Raw genomic sequence first — 9683 nt, 5'->3', positions numbered from 1 at the left:
AATGCAAAGGATACTTCGTATCGGCAGTTGACGGACGTCTTCGTTGAGATGTTGGGGAGTCGAGGCTCTCTATCATTGCCCAGCACCACTAGAGAATACCATAACTCATATCGCTAGCCAGGAAAAGAGGAAAATTCAAAAATCGAGGTACAGTTTCCACAGAATGTGTATCATTTTCGCAACATCGCGAGGTTAAAAGTCGTTAAGTTGAACCATCTTACGTTGGGGAGCCTTCTGTACCATAAAACGAAAAAAAGATGTCGGTTGGCAATTTTGCCTCTGAGTTTGGGATCAATTTAGCATCCGCTAAAACCCACCACCTGGTAACCCCTCATTACCTATTCGGTACTGGGGCTCAAATTCCCGTTACGCCTGTACTTTGGGGATGCTGCTAACTATAAACAAACTACTCCTTATAATCTGGGTGCAGTTACCAAACATAAAATAGAGAGTACATTAGTATGATTAGCCACAAGTCCTGAAGTTGTTCATCCCTCTCCGGCGATTCTTGACTTAATGGGAAGAACTTTGTTATCAAGCGACTGAAAAGTAAAGGGAGATTTTACAGGGTATCGGCACGATCGTGCATGATGGAACTTACACAAAACTTTCTAAACAGCATGAAACTCAAGGATCTGCACAACTGATTGAATTTCAGGCAGTTGTCTCAGCCCTGCATTACCTTGCCAACAAGTCCTCGAATCTGAAAATTGTGAGAGATCCTTTGACCATTGCCAAAGAACTGGCCATCTGATACAACCAATGGCAGCTTCGAAAAGTCCACATCCAAGGATGCTTTCAACAAGGTAACGTTCTCTGGAAATTTTTGGCCTCCTAGACGCCAAAAACATAAATCAGGTATGCAAGGCTGGTTCAACATTTGAAGATTGATTAATGCGATCAATCACATCAAGGATAAATGGTGGAAATAGAAAACCCGATCCCAGACTGGAGAGGCCCAGGAAGAGCATTGGCTCGGTTAGTGGAGACACTTGGGATTTCATCGGATTTCTAGGAGAAATGACAGCAGAAAAAGGGGCCACCACTAAGCCCTGCAAGTTCTGCTCTTTCCTGCTGCAACAGGTGGGAGAGGCTCAGAGGGCATTGCCGGGGGACAATCGTCAGCTAAGCACACCCTAGCGCTGCGATGACATCTATGTTGATGCCGTCTGTGTCATTTGTTTCTTCCAGAAAACCGAATGCCTTGAGACAATGCTTGGGAACACCCTCTGGACTGTTGGTCCACAGAGCCAACACTTTCATTGCCGCTGGAAACAGGGCTCTGTTCCACACAACACGTGGACCTGACACATACTCTGGAAGCTGTGCCAGGATGCAAAGACACAATTTTGAAAGGGGAAGACTCATCCTCCAGACATAACAGCCCACCATGCAGCCCCAAGGTGACCCAGATTAACAGAATGTGGTATGCAGAGTGTGCTCTCCTCTCAGTTACCTGCATGTGTTTCCTGCACACCCTGATTTTTTCTCCAGCATTTAGGTTTTACAACTTGGAAGCCTATGGAAGAGTTGAGGTAATACTACAAAGAACACCTATATACCCTTTGCCTACACTGAGCAATTGTTTCAACTTTCCTATTTTTGATCCCATCACACAAACTAATTCTCTTTCTCTTTCTCTCTCTCGCTCTCTCTCTATTTCTGTCTCTCTCCCTTCCTCGCCCCTCCCCCCTCCCTCCCTCCCTCACTCTCTCGGACTCTCTCTCTCTTTCGGGTGTACTTACACAGGCATACATTATTACAGTTACATTTCTGTCATTCGAAAAATCCCCCAATGATCCTAATATTGATACGGGACATCACGTTTAAAGTTCTGCAACTTACAGCGGGAAATGATACGGGATATCTCTTGCAGAGTTCCTAGTTTATGGTTTTCTTTTTTGTTTAGTAAATCTGATTAAGTTTTCTTCCCTCCTTTCTGTGGGACAAAGGCCCTATCCCCCAAATCCACATAATGACCCTGATACTGTTCACTCATCTCCTCTGGCTTTAGATAAGGATCCTCGGACCACCATGAGGGAATGGCCCTAGTCAAAGCAGGGTCTTTAGGGTCTGAGAACGGAGAGGAATTCAGCCCAAAATTTTTTTATTCTTTCAGAAATATATCAACCCAGCCTATTCTCCTTTCCACATTTCTTTGATAAAACAGTAGTAGAAAGTCATTCCTAGATGATTTAGATAACAACATTGTATCTTCTTTTCCTTCTCAAGTGACTGGGGCAGCACTTCAGCAGAAACCCAAGATAGCCGGCATGAATGAGGCAAAAAGGGATACAGCTGCGTGAAACCTCAATAGACAGGGACGATGACCCTTCTCAGCAGGAAGCAGATACAGAAGAACAAACCGCCCATTCTTCAACATCGCTACTAAGAAGAATCGGGTTCATGGCTCTTAGAATAGAGTTAAGCAGGAAAGATAGAACGGGGCTTTAAGGTCTGCCTGCAAAGACGCCGAGGTCGTCCTTTTGGAAGAAGGGTCTGCCCATGCCCGCCCACAATTAAGCAAGCGAGGAGGCATATTGGGGCTAAAGGTAACGCATAGCAGTAAACAAGAAGGCAGAAAATTGGGTAGGGCTTTTAGCCAGTCAATCGCACCGTGCAATGAAGACCTCAGCGACCTTCAACTCACCTGAACACCATTATACCATGATCATAAGGCGACGCGTATGCCAGAAGTTCATTTAGTCCATTATAACAGGCTGAATTCTGGGAAGGAACATGCGCTGAAATCAAATGACGAATCACGGAGTCCTGCGAGTCTTAATTGTCAATCAAGAATGCTCAGTGCTCTCAAAAAGTGCCCACCTAGAGCAAATAGGGAACAAAATCCCGAAAGTTTGGTCACCAGGTCTTTTGAGCCACGCCTCTTGCTCAGGTCCGCTTCCATGTCTGCAAGAGTACTTTCCATTCTAACGAAAATTGTCTTCTCTACAGTATTTCGTTATCTCGCCCTATCCATTGTTCCAGACATCAAGAATGGGATGACGTGCCGGGAGAGGATCCCGCTCTCCGGTAACAGTGTCATCCTTTGTACCTCTTTCCTAATCAACGATTATAAAATACACTTAGTGTCATGGTCTTCATAATCTAATATCATCTAGAAGGCATCCAAACTTGGGTGCTTTTTCTCCTTACACAATAGCGATGTTTGTGAAAAGTTTATTCCAATTTTAATTTGTCTTCCATTCCTTGATTATGACATTGGAGTTAAAGATGAAAGAGTCTCACGATTTCTCCATGGTAATCAACGGATGCTGTCCTCCTTATAATCACCAAGTAATCGGAGCGTGTGTCAATGTCATTGTTTTCTACGATCGTATCCCCAATGATTTTGCATCCAAAGAAACCTTTTTCTCAATAAATTATTATCAAGCAGGCTAAAAATGTGGATAATTTTAACGGGAATTTTCTTGTCCATCTGTTAGTTGGCCTGATTTCCTCATAATGGTTTACATTTTCTGCACTTGCGATGAATCCTTCAGCTTAGATATGTTATAGGTTGGGGGGTTGTTTGTGGGTTTCTTTAGATTTTAAGCCTTTTATGTGTTTATCGGCCCTCTTGGGACAAGGTGAGGGCTTGTTGGTGTGACATCGGAACGTCCTCTATCCACGATTGTTCGACGACACAGACGTGCCCGGAAGAGAGCTCAAGCGCGAAAGCCTTGGAAGGATGATGTGACCCACTTAATCCAGTCAACACAGGGGCGTCTTTCTCCTGGCTCCTCCCCAACACACACAATTGCTTCCAGTAGTAATCACAAGAGATTGCTCTGAGGGCATCGTCTGACTTGAAATGCCAAGATCATTCTTTTTCTCCTTTTGTCATGAACATGGGTCTTTTTCCTGATCTATTCTTTTCCATTGACAGAGTGTCAATCCCTGTTTTAGTTGTTAAATCGATAGCGTGGATGTTCATATATCGTAGGGAAAGACCGCTATCATGGTTATTCCCAAACGTGTTCTCTTCCGTGTACTGAATAATCTGCTCACTCATTGCAAACTTCTGTTGGCCTTCATGACTATGTTTACACTGAATACATAGACTTATTTGTTATTTCATACCTCATTCTTACAGGAGTATATAACGTCTTCTTTTGCGTGTTGAAGTTGTATCTATTCTTTTCGCAAATTATCTCATGACTGACTTGCTTCTTCTATAGAGACGTGCACTTAAGGCAGCGGTCCGATTGCCACATGTAAGTAAGTTATATTGCATCAGAAATATGAAATGAAATTGGACAGGTTCACTCTACAGGACACCAAGCCATGTGCTTCCATTAGTCCCTACCCATTCTGTAAAACTCCATGCCGTATCTCTGGGCAATACCAACAGGCATCACATTTGAATGATAACAATATCGTTGTTCTGTACCAGACACTTTCAAGGTCATGTGGCTTGAGGATTCTTACTACCGACAGTTCTGTTTTCTACAAGCAAATAGCCCCTATCCGGGAATTGGCCTTTTCCAGAAGTAGCAGTTTAAGTGCCATGGCCCAGGTTTTATCTAGAGATGGAGAAAGAGAAATAAAACCCCACCTGATACCGAGTTCCCTTGCGAATCTCTCTGAGTGATCAGATCTGAAATCCAGCATCGCTGACTGCTGCCCTGTTAACCTGTTGAAGCACAAGAACACCGTTAGGACATTTTGGTAACTGCTCCCACGGGAGAAGTTTTCAGTGCGGAGATTTTGCTAAAGCCTATGAAGAGTGCTGAGGCCAAGAGAGCTGAATGTCCAGGGAACAGAGAAGCAGAGCAGCAGACGGTCCCCAGACATAGGTAATATTTACTTTCTCTCCAGCAGCATCTCCCTTAGTATTCTCAGGCCTGATGACGAAGTAACCCAAGTGCATGTTGCCAGGCCTTGGATCATATCAACAGATGTGATGACTCGGCTCTGAAGGTCATTGTGAGGCGCGATGACACGTCTAGCTGCCTAACCAATCAGGTCCTGGGACTCAGGCAAATAGTGGGAGGGGGAGGGAGGGAACTGCTGCTCTCTCTACTTGCGTTCCCTTTTAGATCATTTGCCGATCCTGCAGGAACCGAAGCTGCTCAGTTGTCTGAGATAGAAAACATGCACATACACCAAGACAATGTGGCATTCATTTTCTTCTGCCATCAACAAACCGATTGAGCTGAGCAACTCCAACCCTGATGTGTAATGTCAGGTTTAAGACTGTCATTTGTCCAAATTAGTAAAAATACAACGCATACAGAAGCCATTAGGGACAAGGGCACAAGGGACCGGTGATCCGATTTCCCATCACGTTCCTGTGGGATTTCGGGCAAATGCCATCAACTCTGATCCTCTTTACAAAGCAGGGAACACAACAGCAACTCCATTCTTAGGGGTTTCTGAAGATCAGATGAGACAAGACAGTTTTCCCCACTCATGTGTGGCTTGGCTCACAGCGTTATGTTACATTTGGTGGACTGTAGTCTGAAACATCAAGAATGGGATGACGTGCCGGGAGAGGATCCCGCTCTCCGGTAACAGTGTCATCCTTTGTACCTTGTTCCTAATCAACGATTATAAAATACACTTAATGTCATGGTCTTCATAATCTAATATCATCTAGAAGGCATCCAAACTTGGGTGTTTTTTCTCCTTACACAATAGCGATGTTTGTGAAAAGTTTATTCCAATTTTAATATGTCTTCCATTCCTTGATTATGACATTGGAGTTAAAGATAAAAGAGTCTCACGTTTTCTCCATGGTTATCAACGGATGATATCCTCTTTATAATCACCAAGTAATCGGAGCGCGTGTCAATGTCATTGTTTTCTACGATCGTTTACCCAATGATTTTGCATCCAAAGAAACCTTTTTCCTCAATAAATTATTATCAAGCATGCTAAAAATATGTATAAATTTAACGGGAATTTTCTTGTCCATCTGTTAGTTGGCATGATTTCCTCATAATGGTTTACATTTTCTGCACTTGCCATGAATCCGTCAGCTTAGATATATTATAGGTTGGGGGGATGTTTGTGGGTTTGTTTAGATTTTAAGCCTTTTATGTGTTTATAGGCCCCCTTGGGGCTTGGTGAGTGCTTGATGGGAATGACATCGGAACGTCCTCTATCCACGATTCTTCGACGACACAGACGTGCCCGGAAGAGAGATCAAGCGCGAAAGCCTGAGAAGGATGATGTGACCCACTTAATCCAGTCGACACAGGGGCGTCTTTCTCCTGGCTCCTCCCCAACACACACAATTGCTTCCAGTAGTAATCAGAAGAGATTGCTCTGAGGGCATCGTCTGACTTGAAATGCCAATATTATTCTTTTTTTCCTTTCGTCATGAACATGGGTCTGTTTCCTGATCTATTCTTTTCCATTGACAGAGTGTCAATCCCTGTTTTAGTTGTTAAATCGATAGCCTAGATGTTCATATATCGTAGGGAAAGACCACTCTCATGGTTATTCCCAAACGTGTTCTCTTCCGTGTACTGAATAATCTGCACACTCATGGCAAACTTCTGTTGGCGTTCATGACTATGTTTGCACTGAATGCATAGACTTATTTGTTATTTCATAGCTCATTCTTACAGGAGTATATAACGTCTTCTTTTGCATGTTGAAGTTGTATCTATTCTTTTCGCGAATTATGTCATGACTGACTTGCTTCTTCTATAGAGACGTGCACTTAAGGCAGCGGTGCGATTGCCACATGTAAGTAAGTTATATTGCATCAGAAATATGAAATGAAATTCGACAGGTTCACTCTACAGGACACCAAGCCATGTGCTTCCATTAGTCCCTATCCATTCTGTAAAATTCCATGCCGTATCTCTGGGCAATACAAACAGGCGTCGCATTTCAATGATAACAATATCGTTGTTCTGGCATGATTTCCTCATAATGGTTTACATTTCTGCACTTGCCATGACTCCTTCAGCTGAGATATGTTATAGGTTGGTGGGGTGTTTGTGGGTTTGTTTAGATTTTAAGCCTTTTATGTGTTTATCAGCCCTCTTGGGGCTAGGCGAGGGCTTGTTGGGCATGACATCGGAACATCCTCTATCCACGATTGGTCGAAGACACAGACGTGCCCGGAAGAGAGCTCAAGTGCGAAAGCCTGAGAAGGATGATGTGACCCACTTAATCCAGTCGACACAGGGGCGTCTTTCTCCTGCCTCCTCCCCAACACACTCAATTGCTTCCAGTAGTAATCACAGGAGATTGCTCTGAGGGCATCGTCTGACTTGAAATGCCAAGATTATTTTATTTTTCCTTTTGTCATGAACATGGGTCTGTTTCCTGATCTATTCTTTTCCATTGACAGAGTGTCAATCCCTGTTTTAGTTGTTAAATCGATAGCCTAGATGTTCATATATCGTAGGGAAAGAACGCTATCATGGTTATTCCCTAACGTGTTCTCTTCCGTGTACTGAATAATCTGCACACTCATGGCAAACTTCTGTTGGCGTTCATGACTATGTTTTCACTGAATGCATAGACTTATTTGTTATTTCATACCTCATTCTTACAGGAGTATATAACGTCTTCTTTTGCGTGTTGAAGTTGTATCTAATCTTTTCGCAAATTATCTCATGACTGACTTGCTTCTCCTATAGAGACGTGCACTTACGCCAGCAGTCCGATTGCCCCATGTAAGTAAGTTATATTGCATCATAAATATGAAATGAAATTCGACAGGTTCACTCTACAGGACACCAGGCCATGAGATTCCATTAGTCCCTATCCATTCTGTAAAACTCCATGCCGTATCTCTGGGCAATACCAACAGGGGTCAAATTTGAATGATAACAATATCATTGTTCTGTATCAGAGACTTTCCAGGTCATGTGGCTTGAGGATTGTTACTACCCACAGTCCTGTTTTCTACAAGCAAATAGCCCATATCAGGGATTTGGCCTTTTCCAGAAGTAGCAGTTTATGTGCCATGGACCAGGTTTTATCTAGAGATGGAGAAAGAGAAATAAAACCCCACCTGAGACCGAGTTCCCTTGCGAATCTCTCTGAGTGATGAGATCTGAAAGCCAGCATCGCTGACCACTGCCCAGTTAACCTGTTGAAACACAAGAACACCGTTAGGACATTTTGGTAACTGCTCCCACGGGAGAAGTTTTCAGTGCGGAGATTTTGCTAAAGCCTATGAAGAGTGCTGAGGCCAAGAGGGTTGAATGTCCAGGGAACAGAGAAGCAGACCAGTAGACGGTCCCCAGACATAGGTAATATCTTCTTTCTCTCCAGCAGCATCTCCCTTACTATTCTCAGGCCTGATGACGAAGTAACCCAAGTGCTTGTTGCCAGGCCTTGGCTCATATCAACAGTTGTGATGACTCGTCTCTGAAGGTCATTGTGAGGCGTGATGACACTTCTAGCTGCCTAACCAATCAGGCCTTGGGACTCTGTCAGGAGCCTTAAGCCTACACTCAAAGATAAGAATCACATCCTGAATAAACTCTACTATCTGTGACCATTTGGACAGCCAGGGCACTGGGAAGTGCCGGCCTTATCTCGTGTCTTTGATCAACATTCCGCTGCCTGCAGAGCGGGAGCCTGCAACTTCTGACACAGCCCGTCTGTTTCTGACCAGCCAGGTAGAAATCATCTCCTCTGGCGGTCGCCAATAAGCTTGTAACGAAATACTCTCTGATCAGTCCCGCCCCTGCCCTCTCCACCTGAGTGTATAAATATAACCACTTGAAAATAAAATTTTGAGGCTTGATCAGAACACTGTCTTGCCTCCACTCTTTTCTCCCGCCCATGTTTTCTTCAAGGTGCGGTCCTCCTCGTGTTCTACGCAATAACTAGGTCCTCCAGGTCGGGACAAGTGGCGCCCAACGTGGGGCTCGAGGCACGGACCTTCACCGGACAGCGCAACAAGTAAAAGGCGTACGCAACTAGGAGTGCCTTCCCGGCGACTGCGACCCCCAGACGTCGGAACGGCGGGTAAGTCATTGCTGTCCCATTCTTAACATGGGCCATTCAATCTCCAGAGAGGAGACCTTTATCAAAGAGATAAAGAAGTCGTTAAGGGAGAGAGGAGTTAGGGTTAAGAAAAAGGATTTGGTTAGTTTTTTTCTGTTTTGTTGATGAAAAATATCCGTGGTTCATTCTTAGCGGCCTAGATATTCATCCCTTGAGTTGGCAAAAAGTAGGAGAAGATTTAAATGGATTACTAGAAAAAGAGGGACCAAATGCTGTCCCCGTTAGTTGTGTCAGTTATTGGGGACTCATTCGAGATATCATTGAAGGGGCCGAAACTGATAGTAATAAGAGACAGCTGCTATCGGTAGCCACTGAAACGCTCAAACAGCTCTCTCGCCCCCCATCCGTTAAAGGTGGAGCTACCTCTTCCCCCTGTCCTTCTGTAGTCATGGACGTAGAGCCCTCGCCTCCGTTCGGAGACTCTCTTCCCCAAATATACCCCATAATACCAAAACCCGGCCCTGAACCCCTTGATCCCGGAGATGCAGCTGTTCTGGAGGACGAGGCCGCCAAATATCATGAGCCTGTTTGGCCTTCATCTCATACCCTTTTTGCTGCAGGGAAGCCTGCCACGTGACCCCCTTCATATCCCTGAGGCGGTTCTTGACCCCTTTTTGGAGACAAAGAAACAACTGCAACAACAAATTCAAAGCCTCAAAGGCGTCTTTACTTTACAGAGTGAATTGGCTAATTTACAA

At 44.3% G+C, this 9683-nt stretch overlaps 1 long non-coding RNA gene across 1 annotated transcript; it reads left to right on the top strand.

Annotated features, from left to right (window-relative positions):
* The first annotated feature begins 3972 nt into the window (after positions 1-3972).
* On the top strand, positions 3973-9616 carry LOC120605982 (uncharacterized). The gene is made up of 3 exons (XR_005653797.1): positions 3973-3989; positions 9061-9066; positions 9345-9616. It is a non-coding gene; the product is annotated as an uncharacterized LOC120605982 (long non-coding RNA).
* The last annotated feature ends 67 nt before the right edge of the window (positions 9617-9683 follow it).

Source organism: Pteropus medius, unplaced genomic scaffold, assembly GCF_902729225.1.
Source record: "Pteropus medius unplaced genomic scaffold, Ma_sr-lr_union100, whole genome shotgun sequence".
Classification (NCBI taxonomy): domain Eukaryota; kingdom Metazoa; phylum Chordata; class Mammalia; order Chiroptera; family Pteropodidae; genus Pteropus; species Pteropus medius.
The sequence above is the reverse complement of the archived record's forward strand: the minus strand, read 5'-3'. Positions and strand labels throughout refer to the sequence as shown.